The 9083-nt window shown below is 43.0% G+C and overlaps 1 protein-coding gene and 1 long non-coding RNA gene across 3 annotated transcripts in view; one reads left to right on the forward strand and one right to left on the reverse strand.

Moving 5' to 3' along the window:
• agpat2 (1-acylglycerol-3-phosphate O-acyltransferase 2 (lysophosphatidic acid acyltransferase, beta)) overlaps nucleotides 1-9083 on the reverse strand; it is a 116872-nt gene that overhangs the window by 55287 nt on the left and 52502 nt on the right. The gene's annotated exons all lie outside the window — the stretch shown is intronic.
• Nucleotides 2582-9083, forward strand: part of LOC122565023 — a 28906-nt gene continuing 22404 nt past the window's right edge. The window contains exons 1-3 of one of the 2 annotated variants that reach the window (XR_006316061.1): nucleotides 2582-2752; nucleotides 5508-5777; nucleotides 6446-6531. This is a non-coding gene — a long non-coding RNA (uncharacterized LOC122565023). Of the gene's footprint in view, nucleotides 2753-5507; nucleotides 5778-6445; nucleotides 6532-9083 lie in introns of those variants that run through there. The other variant, XR_006316060.1, reaches the window with a different exon arrangement.

Here is a 9083-nt window from a genome sequence, read left to right on the forward strand (position 1 = left end):
ACAGACTGTGTTCTTCCTGGTGCTGACAGCGTCAATCACAGACTGTTTTTTCTGGTACTCGCAGCGTCTGTCACAGACTGTGTACGTCCTGGTGCTGACAGCATCTATCACATAATGTGTTCTTCCTGGTGCTCGCAGCGACTATCACAGACTGTGTACGTCCTGGTGCTGACACCATCTATCACAGACTGTGTTCTTCCTGGCGCTGACACCATCTATCACAGACTGTGTTCTTCCTGGTGCGGACAGTGTCTATTACACACTTTGTTCTTCCTGGTGCTGACAGCGTCTCTCACAGACTGTGTTCTTCCTGGTGCTGACAGTGTCTATGATAGACTGTGTTGTTCCTGGTGGCTGACACCGTCTATCACAGACTGTGTCCTTCCTGGTTATGACTGTGTCTATTAGCGACTGTGTTCTTCCTGGTGCTGACAGCATCTATCACAGACTGTGTTCTTCCTGGTTAAGACTGTGCCTATCACAGACTGTGTTCTTCCTGGTGCTGACAGCGTCAATCGCAGACTGTGTTCTTCCTGGTACTGACAGCGTTTAGCAAAGACTGTGTTCTTCCTGGTGCTGACAGTGTCTATCACAGACTGTGTTCCTCCTGGTGCTGACAGCGTCTATCACAGACTGTGTTCTTCCTGGTGCTGACAGCGACTATCACAGACTGTGTCCTTCCTGGTGCTGACAGTGTCTATCACAGACTGTGTTGCACCTGGTGCTGACAGCATCTATCATATACTGTGTTCTTCGTGGTGCTGACAGCATCTATCACTGACTGTGTTCTTCCTGGTGCTGACACCATTTATCACAGACTGTGTTCTTCCTGGTGCTGACAGCATCTATCACAGACTGTGTTTTTCCTGGTGCTCACAGTGACTATCACAGACTGTGTTCTTCCTGGTGCTGACACCATCTATCACAGACTGTGCTCTTCCTGGTACTGACAGCATTTATCACAGACTGTGTTCTTCATGGTTATGACTGTGTCTATCAAAGGCTGTGTTCTTCCTGGTGCTGACAGCGTCTATCACAGACTGTGTTCTTCCTGGTTATGACTGTATCTATCACAGACTGTGTTCTTCCTGGTGCTAACAGTGTCTATCCCAGACTGTGTTCCACCTGGTGCTGACAGCATCTATCATATACTGTGTTCTTCGTGGTGCTGACACCATTTATCACAGACTGTGTTCTTCCTGGTGCTGACAGCATCTATCACAGACTGTGTTCTTCATGGTGCTGACAGCATCTATCACAGACTGTGTTCTTCCTGGCTCTGACACCATCTATCAGAGACTGTGCTCTTCCTGGTGCTGATAGCATCTTTCACAGACTGTGGTCTTCCTTGTGTTGACAGCGTCTATCACAGACTGTGTTCTTCCTGGTGCTGACAGCATCTATCACAGACTGTGTTGTTCCTGGTGCTGACAGTGTCTATCACAGACTGTGTCCTTCCTGGTGCTGACAGCGTCTATCACAGACTGTGTTCCACCTGGTGCTGAAAGCGTCTCTCACAGACTGTGTTCTTCCTGGTGCTGACAGCAGATATCACAGACTGTGTACTTCCTGGTGCTGATCGTGTCTATCACAGACTGTGTACTTCCTGGTGCTGGCAGCGTCTATCACCGACTGTGTACTGCCTGGTGCTGGCAGCGTCTATCACAGACTGTGTTCTTCCTGGTGCTGACACCATCTATCACAGACTGTGTTCCTGCTGGTGCTGACAGCATTTTTCGCAGACTGTGTTCTTCCTGATGTGGACAGTGTCTATCACAGACTGTGTTCGTCTTGGTTATGACAGTGTCTATGACAGACTGTGTTCTTCCTGGTGCTGATAGTGTCTGTGACAGACTGTGTTCTTCCTGGTGCTGACAGCTTCTCTGACAGACTGTGTTTTTTCTGGTGCTGGCAGTGTTTATCTTCGAGGAGAAAGTGAGGTCTGCAGACGCTGGAGATCAAAGCTGAAACTTTATTGCTGGAACAGCACAGCAGGTCAGGCAGCATCCGGGGAACAGAAGATTCGACGTTTCGGGCACATGCCCTTCTTCAGGAATGAGCAGAGAGTGTTCAGCAGGAGAAGATAAAAGGTAGGGAGGAGGGACTTGGAGGAGGGGCGTGGGAAATGTGATAGGTGGAAAGAGGTAAAGGTGAAGGTGATAGGTCGGAGTAGGGTGGAGGCGACTGGTGAGGTCCAAGTTCATCCCCTGTGGTTGGAGGGTTCCCAGTCGGAAGATAAGACGCTCCTCCTCCGACCGTCGCGTTGTTGTGGTATCTTCGACTGTGTTTATCTTCGACTGTGTTCATGCTGGTGCTGACAGTGTCTGTCACAGAATGTGTTCTTCCTGGTGCTGACAGTGTCTATCTCAGACTGTGTTCTTCCTGGTGCTGACATCCTCTATCACAGAGTGTGTTTTTCATGGTGGTGACAGTGTCTATCACAAACTGTGTCCTTCCCGGTGTTGACAGCATCTATCACAGACTGCATTCTTCCTGCAGCTGACAGTGTCTATCACAGACTGTGTTCTGCCTGGTGCTGACAGTGTCTATCACAGACTGTGTAACACAAACAATGGGATTGCAATTGCAACGGAGTGTCAGCAATTATGGCTCAGCAGTCAGAAGAACCATTTGGGTTGCTGTTGAGAGGCATACACCCAGATTGCCAATGCTTGTCTAGGCCACAAAGGTCCTCTAAAGTTGGTCTCGGCACAAGCGATGCTGATTAGATATGGCAGATATTCATTGGGTGGTAAGTTATTCGAAGAATGTCACATAGTAATCGAGCATGGGTTGAAAGATGCTGTACACTATAGGATGGTGTAGGTAGTTCCTTGGAAATGTTTGGTAAGAGATGGCTAAAAATGTGTGTAACATCTCACTGTAACTTGTCTGTGTGTCTCTCTCAGTCTTTCTGTTGTATTTCTCAACATCATGGTCTATTTTGTTTTCTCAGTATCTCTTTCTTTTCAGTGTGCCTCTTCCTTCTTCTCGGTCTATCTCTCTCTCAATGCCTTTGTGTGTTTCTCTTTATTAGACTCTAACTCTATCTCTTTTTCAGTCTGTGTGTCTTTCTACCTTCCCCTCTCTCTTAGTTGGTGTGAGCAGTTCTTTTTCCCAGGGTAGGTGGTCTAAAATCAGAGGGCATAGATTTAAGGTGAGAGGGGAAAGATATATAAGGGACCTTTAAGAGGTAACTTTTTCATGCACAGGGTGGTGTGTATGTGGAATGAGCTGTCAGAGAAAGTAGTGTAGGGTCATGCAATTACAACATTTAAAAGGCAATTGTTTGAGTACATGAGTAGGAGGGGTTTAGAGGGAGAAAGACTAAATGCTGGCAAATGGGACTCGATTAATCTAGGATATCTGGATGGTATAGATGAGTTGGACCACAGGATCTGTTTCTGTACTGTACAATTCTATGAATCTATTACTCTATATCTTTCTTTCAGGCAATGTCTCCATCTCTCTCTGGTGGTCCGGTAGAGTGTGTATTTGCTTAACCTTCTCCCTCTTTCTCTATGTGCATGTGTTTCTCAGTCAATCAGACACACAGTCAATCATTTTCTTAATCTCTCTGTCTCTATGCCAGTTAATGTGTGCACCTTTCTCTCAATCTCGGTTGATATGTGTTCCTGTCATATTCTATTTGTTGAGTTACAGAATTCACCCTTTGTTAGACTCCAATCTCCAGCCTACTCTTATTTATATGAAAAATCACACACCAGCAGTAAATCCCTGTCACATGCTCTGAATAGCCACATCTTTGAGGAGTTGAAATTAGATAGTAATATATTCATTCTCACTATGGCTATTGTGCTTTAAATCCAGTAATCTTGTGTTCAGGGAAAATAACTTTTTACATAGTTTAACAATCCTTAAAAAGACGTTTTTTCCCCCTGTTTTCAGGAGGAAACTCCTCCTTTTATGATATTTTCTTTCTGGTCAATTTGACAGTAGTCATGAGACAGTGTAGCAATGTTCTGAGACAAGCCAACTTCCTCAGCCTTCTGTATATTGGCACAGTACAATCTGTAGCAACTCAAACAATACACCCATGTCCAACATGCATAATGAAATTAAGGAGCACCAGATAGTTTTAACAACAATGTGGCAGTGATGGGTTAAAAGAATTTTGTTGTTTGGTTATTTCAACAGTTAGGATTTCATATGACTTTAACATTGAGAAATAGCTGAAAGTATATAACTCTGCTTTACATGAAACCACTTTTAGTAACATGAGACAGGAAATTCCTAGACGCAGGCAGCTCCTTCCTCTCAGTCAATAGGTTGTGACTGCAACAGAGAGATAACGGGGAGTCACACACATCACTTCCACCCTTTGTTTCAAAATTTTGCAGCTTTCCTCAGCTTTCAGCTACAATTGAAATTCGTTCTTATTTCTCATGAGCAAAGAAATTGCTAACCTTCAAATTCCATTGCCGCTATTAATTTGATGTCAACTTCATAAATTAGATTGAATAAGTGTACAGGAACTCCTATTATTTTCATTATTTTGTGAAAGCTAGTGGAAAAAATATGAATTAAAAAATGTGAAATGATTATTGATCTTTATCTCCAGGGATTGGAGTAGAAAGAGTGGAAGTGATGCAACAGTTATGTAAAGTTCTAGACAGATCCTTTTGGGATTTAGGCTCAGTTCTGGGCTCTACACCTCAAAAATAATTGATTAGTCTTGGGGGAGTACAGCACAGATTCACAGAAAAATACCAGGGCTGAAAGGGTTAAATTGTAATGACAGCTTATTCAGATTAGTCTTGTATTCTCTTAAGGGAAAATAAAATTAACTTTATTGTATTCTCTGCAATAATCACTTTGCAACATCTTGCCCCAGGACTGTATATTCCACATGAAATAAATATTATCAAAATCAAGCGTATTGCAATTATTTGGAAGACCATTAGAGCAGAATAGGCTGCATGGAGATATTTGAATTTTTTATCGCAATTTTCTGATTGAAACAAATTGCAGCAGGCTAGTTCACGTTTTATGAATAAAGTAAATCTTTGGAATAAACATTCAGTAGAATCTTACAGGGTTCTGAACAATGTGAGTTATGGAGAAAAACATGGCTGAATCATATGAGAAGTCCAATGAGGCCTATCTCAATGTCAGGAACAAGTTACTGCATTGTTTAACCATGTTCCAAGCATCAAGCAAGGTTCTCACTAGGCAGTGGTAAGTTTCTGATGAAGGCATGTTATTTCTTATTAATGGTCTTATTAACTGCACATCTCATCTCATTAATAACTAAAACAGAAATTGCTGAAGAAACTGAGCAGGTCTGGCAGCATCTGTGGAGAGAAAACAGAGATAATGTTTTGAGTCCAGTGAACCTTCCTGAGCTGATGAAAGGTTGCTAGGCTCAAAATGTTAATTCTGTTTCTCCCTACACAAATACTGCCAAACTTGCTGAGCTTCTCCAGTACTTTTTGTCTTGTTTCAGATTTCCAGCATCTGTAATACTTTTTTTTCTCTTTATTAAGATGCAGCTTCTGATCCAATCACTTGCTCAGAGCATACCAGATGCTAAGAAATATTGGCATGGGAATCAAAGTAGGTGACTGGAGCATTCAGCTTGCTGTATTCTCCAAGAGACCTCCATGTTAGACTCAAGGCACCAGCATCTCAGGGCATGCTCCATGAGCACAGGCCACTCCGAACTTTTGACTGGCAGAACATTCACCATCTTCAACATTCACTTCCTCTATCATTGGTGCATACTGGCAGCAGACTGCAACACAGGAGGCCTTGAGGTATGTTGGATAGTGACCCTATCTTTGGAATAGAAGTCATGGATATGAGTCTCATTCCAGGAATGGATTGTGCTTTCATAATGGGGCCAAACAAGTTGAGCATCAACTTGTAAAGCTTTCCAAAATATGTTAATGTTTGGTGATAAGTGTGGGAGAGATTCTTAGTCAGCATGAGATGGGAAGAAAGTGGAGAAAGAAATGCCAACAGCATGGGGAGTTATCTGGTAAGAGTAAATTCAGGACCTACCTCCTTCTGCTTCGTATGGAGGAGATTGTGGTCCCATATATCAGACCTGCCTTTGGGTGGAATAACCTAAGAATGTAACTATGCACAGAATATCAGGCTGGTGGATGCCCACTTCCTAGCAGCAGCCACAGTAATTCTATCCTGTGCTAGTCAGCCATTCTCACAATCTTTGCATTCACATGTTGATGCAGAGGGCATTTTTATGGCTCTACATTTCATTCTATTATTTGACCACACACTGTCAGTGCACATACCATGTCAGCGATAATACAACCAGAAACATTATGGAAGAAACATTGCTGTTCTCACCCCATAGTTCCATATGTCGTCCAGGCATAGCATTCTGACAATATTTGTTGAATCATGGACTAATGCATTCTGCATAATCTGGTAAACATGTGGGTGCAAACCTTATCACCAGACCATCAGCCAGCATATGGAAGGGAGGAGGATAAATAAGAAGAGGAGATGAAGAGGAGGAAAGGAGGATGCATGCAGACATAAGCATTCCAGACAATTGGTAAGAGAGAGTTTATCAGACTTCAGTTCCTCTGGAAATTTCCCCATTATAATTCTTGTTCCACATACTTTGCACATTCCCTCCTGCTTCTCTCCTGAGTCCTCCCTACTCCTCATCCTTTCTTGTCTTCCTCAGTTCCTCCCTTACACTTCTCCTTACTCCTCCATCCTAATTTGCTTCCTGCTCTATTTTAAAATGTATAGATCTCTGACACTCAATATTAAGTGAGCAAGCACGTGGTATCCTTCAGTACACTGGACCATTGCATTATTCAAATCCTTGGTTACTGGATCTAAACTTTCAATACTGATCCAAAATTAGTCAACTTTGAACCATAGTCAGCATTTTCTTATTCATTCATAAGTCAGGATTTACTGTCCATTTCTAATTTCCTTTGAGAAAGTGATGGTTCATTATTTTCTTGAACTGCTGCAATCGATGTAGTGTAAGGAGACCATAGTGCTATTTTGATCGAGCTATAGTAAAGGCATAGTAATATATTTCCAACTCAGGATGGTGCCAAGAGATATATAATTTTATCCTACTGCTTTATTTGTGGGCGGCACAGTGGCACAGTGGTTAGCACTGCTTCCTCACAGCGCCAGAGACCCGGGTTCAATTCCCGACTCAGGCGACTGACTGTGTGGAGTTTGCACGTTCTCCCCGTGTCTGCGTGGGTTTCCTCTGGGTGCTCCGGTTTCTTCCCACAGTCCAAAGATGTGCAGGTCAGGTGAATTGGCCATGCTAAATTGCCCGTAGTGTTAGGTAAGGGGTAAATGTAGGGGTATGGGTGGGTTGCGCTTCGGCGGGTCAGTGTGGACTTGTTGGGCCGAAGGGCCTGTTTCCACACTGTAATATAATCTAATCTAAAGATTTCTGAATGTGCAATATCAGAAAAGTTACACTTTTGTGGATATTCTAAGCCACAGTTTTAATAGAAATGCTCCAAAGCAGGGGCCTAGTTTAGTGGTAAAGTCACCATAGTCAAAGCAGACTCTTTCATTAGAGAGAGAGGATTGGTGTGGTTTAATCTGAGGGTTACCACACCTTAGGTGAGTGGAGAGGTTGAGAAGGAGAGTTCTCGATCAGTGTTGGAACTGAAGCCACACTGTTGACATCACTCTGCATCACAAAGCAGGCCTCTAGCCAAATGAGCTAATCAACCCAAATAGTGTAATGAGTAGTATAGCAGAGCATATAGTATAATGTATGGTACAGTGTATGGTATAATGTGCAGTGTAACAAGTGTTATAATGGATAACATGATAAATGGGAAGGATAATAGTGATTATTGGATTGTGACCAGCTGAATATCACTCTGAGGAATGGGTCAGACTGTTATCCAATCTCTATTAGCAGCTGTTTCCGCTCACTCCACCCTATTCAAATGTTGAACTTTTTTAAAATAAATTGCTGATTCTTGTAGCCTGTTCTGGAGAGGAAAAAGGAACCTGTGTTTTAAGGTTAATCTGCCAAGGGCTGTGGGGATGGAAACAGACACAGAGGCTTCCTGTGGCTGCTGATTAGAGATTTGTCAATTCTTCACATTCCAGACTTTTATAAGAAACAGCAAGCCATGCTTCAACTTTTCCTGTTTAATGGCGTTAACAGCTGTTAATGGTAATGTCCTTTTTTTCACTAAAAACAAGACTTCTTTAAGAAAGATTTGTATGAAGTAGTTTAGAATTGACAAGTCAAGGTACAGAAGCAACTCTTATCAAAACCACAAATGACATCCAGTGTGACTGAGGCAAAGGCAAGCTAAACTGACCCCCCTAATGTTTTTTGAACTTTCTGCAGACTTTGAAACAGTTGAACACATTATCTATGTTCAATGTATCTCCACCATTGTCGAGCTGGGTGGGGTTGCACATGTTTGGTCTGTTTTTAACCTAATTGAAGCCAAACATTTGCATTCAAAGATTTATTTCGCCATTCTGGTGTTCATCAGGGTCTACCCATGGTTTTCTCCTAATTTTCATCGTCATGCTACTCTTCAGCTGAAAATACAGAATCTGTTTTATAGAACATAGAACATAGAAGAATACAGCGCAGTACAGGCCCTTTGGCCCTCGATGTTGCGCCGATCCAAGCCCACCTAACCTATACTAACCCACTACCCTCCATATACCTATCCAATGCCCGCTTAAATGCCCATAAAGAGGGAGAGTCCACCACTGCTACTGGCAGGGCATTCCATGAACTTACGACTCGCTGAGTGAAGAACCTACCCCAACTTCAGTCCTATATCTACCCCCCCTTAATTTAAAGCTATGCCCCCTCGTAATAGCTGACTCCATACGTGGTAAAGGAGACCAAAACTGCACACAGCACTCCAGTGCGTAACTCAAGGGCAGTTAGGGATGAGCCTGACCTGGCCATGAAAGAAAAAAGAAAAACATTACCAGCACAGATCATAGAATCCCTTCAGTGTGGAAGTAGGCTATTTGGCCCATTGAGTCCATGCCAATCCTCACAAAGACTATCCCATCCAGACCCACTCTGTTACCCTGTCCCTGTAACACTGCATTTCCCATGG

The sequence above is a fragment of the Chiloscyllium plagiosum genome, chromosome 30 (assembly GCF_004010195.1).
Source record: "Chiloscyllium plagiosum isolate BGI_BamShark_2017 chromosome 30, ASM401019v2, whole genome shotgun sequence".
Lineage (NCBI taxonomy): Eukaryota > Metazoa > Chordata > Chondrichthyes > Orectolobiformes > Hemiscylliidae > Chiloscyllium > Chiloscyllium plagiosum.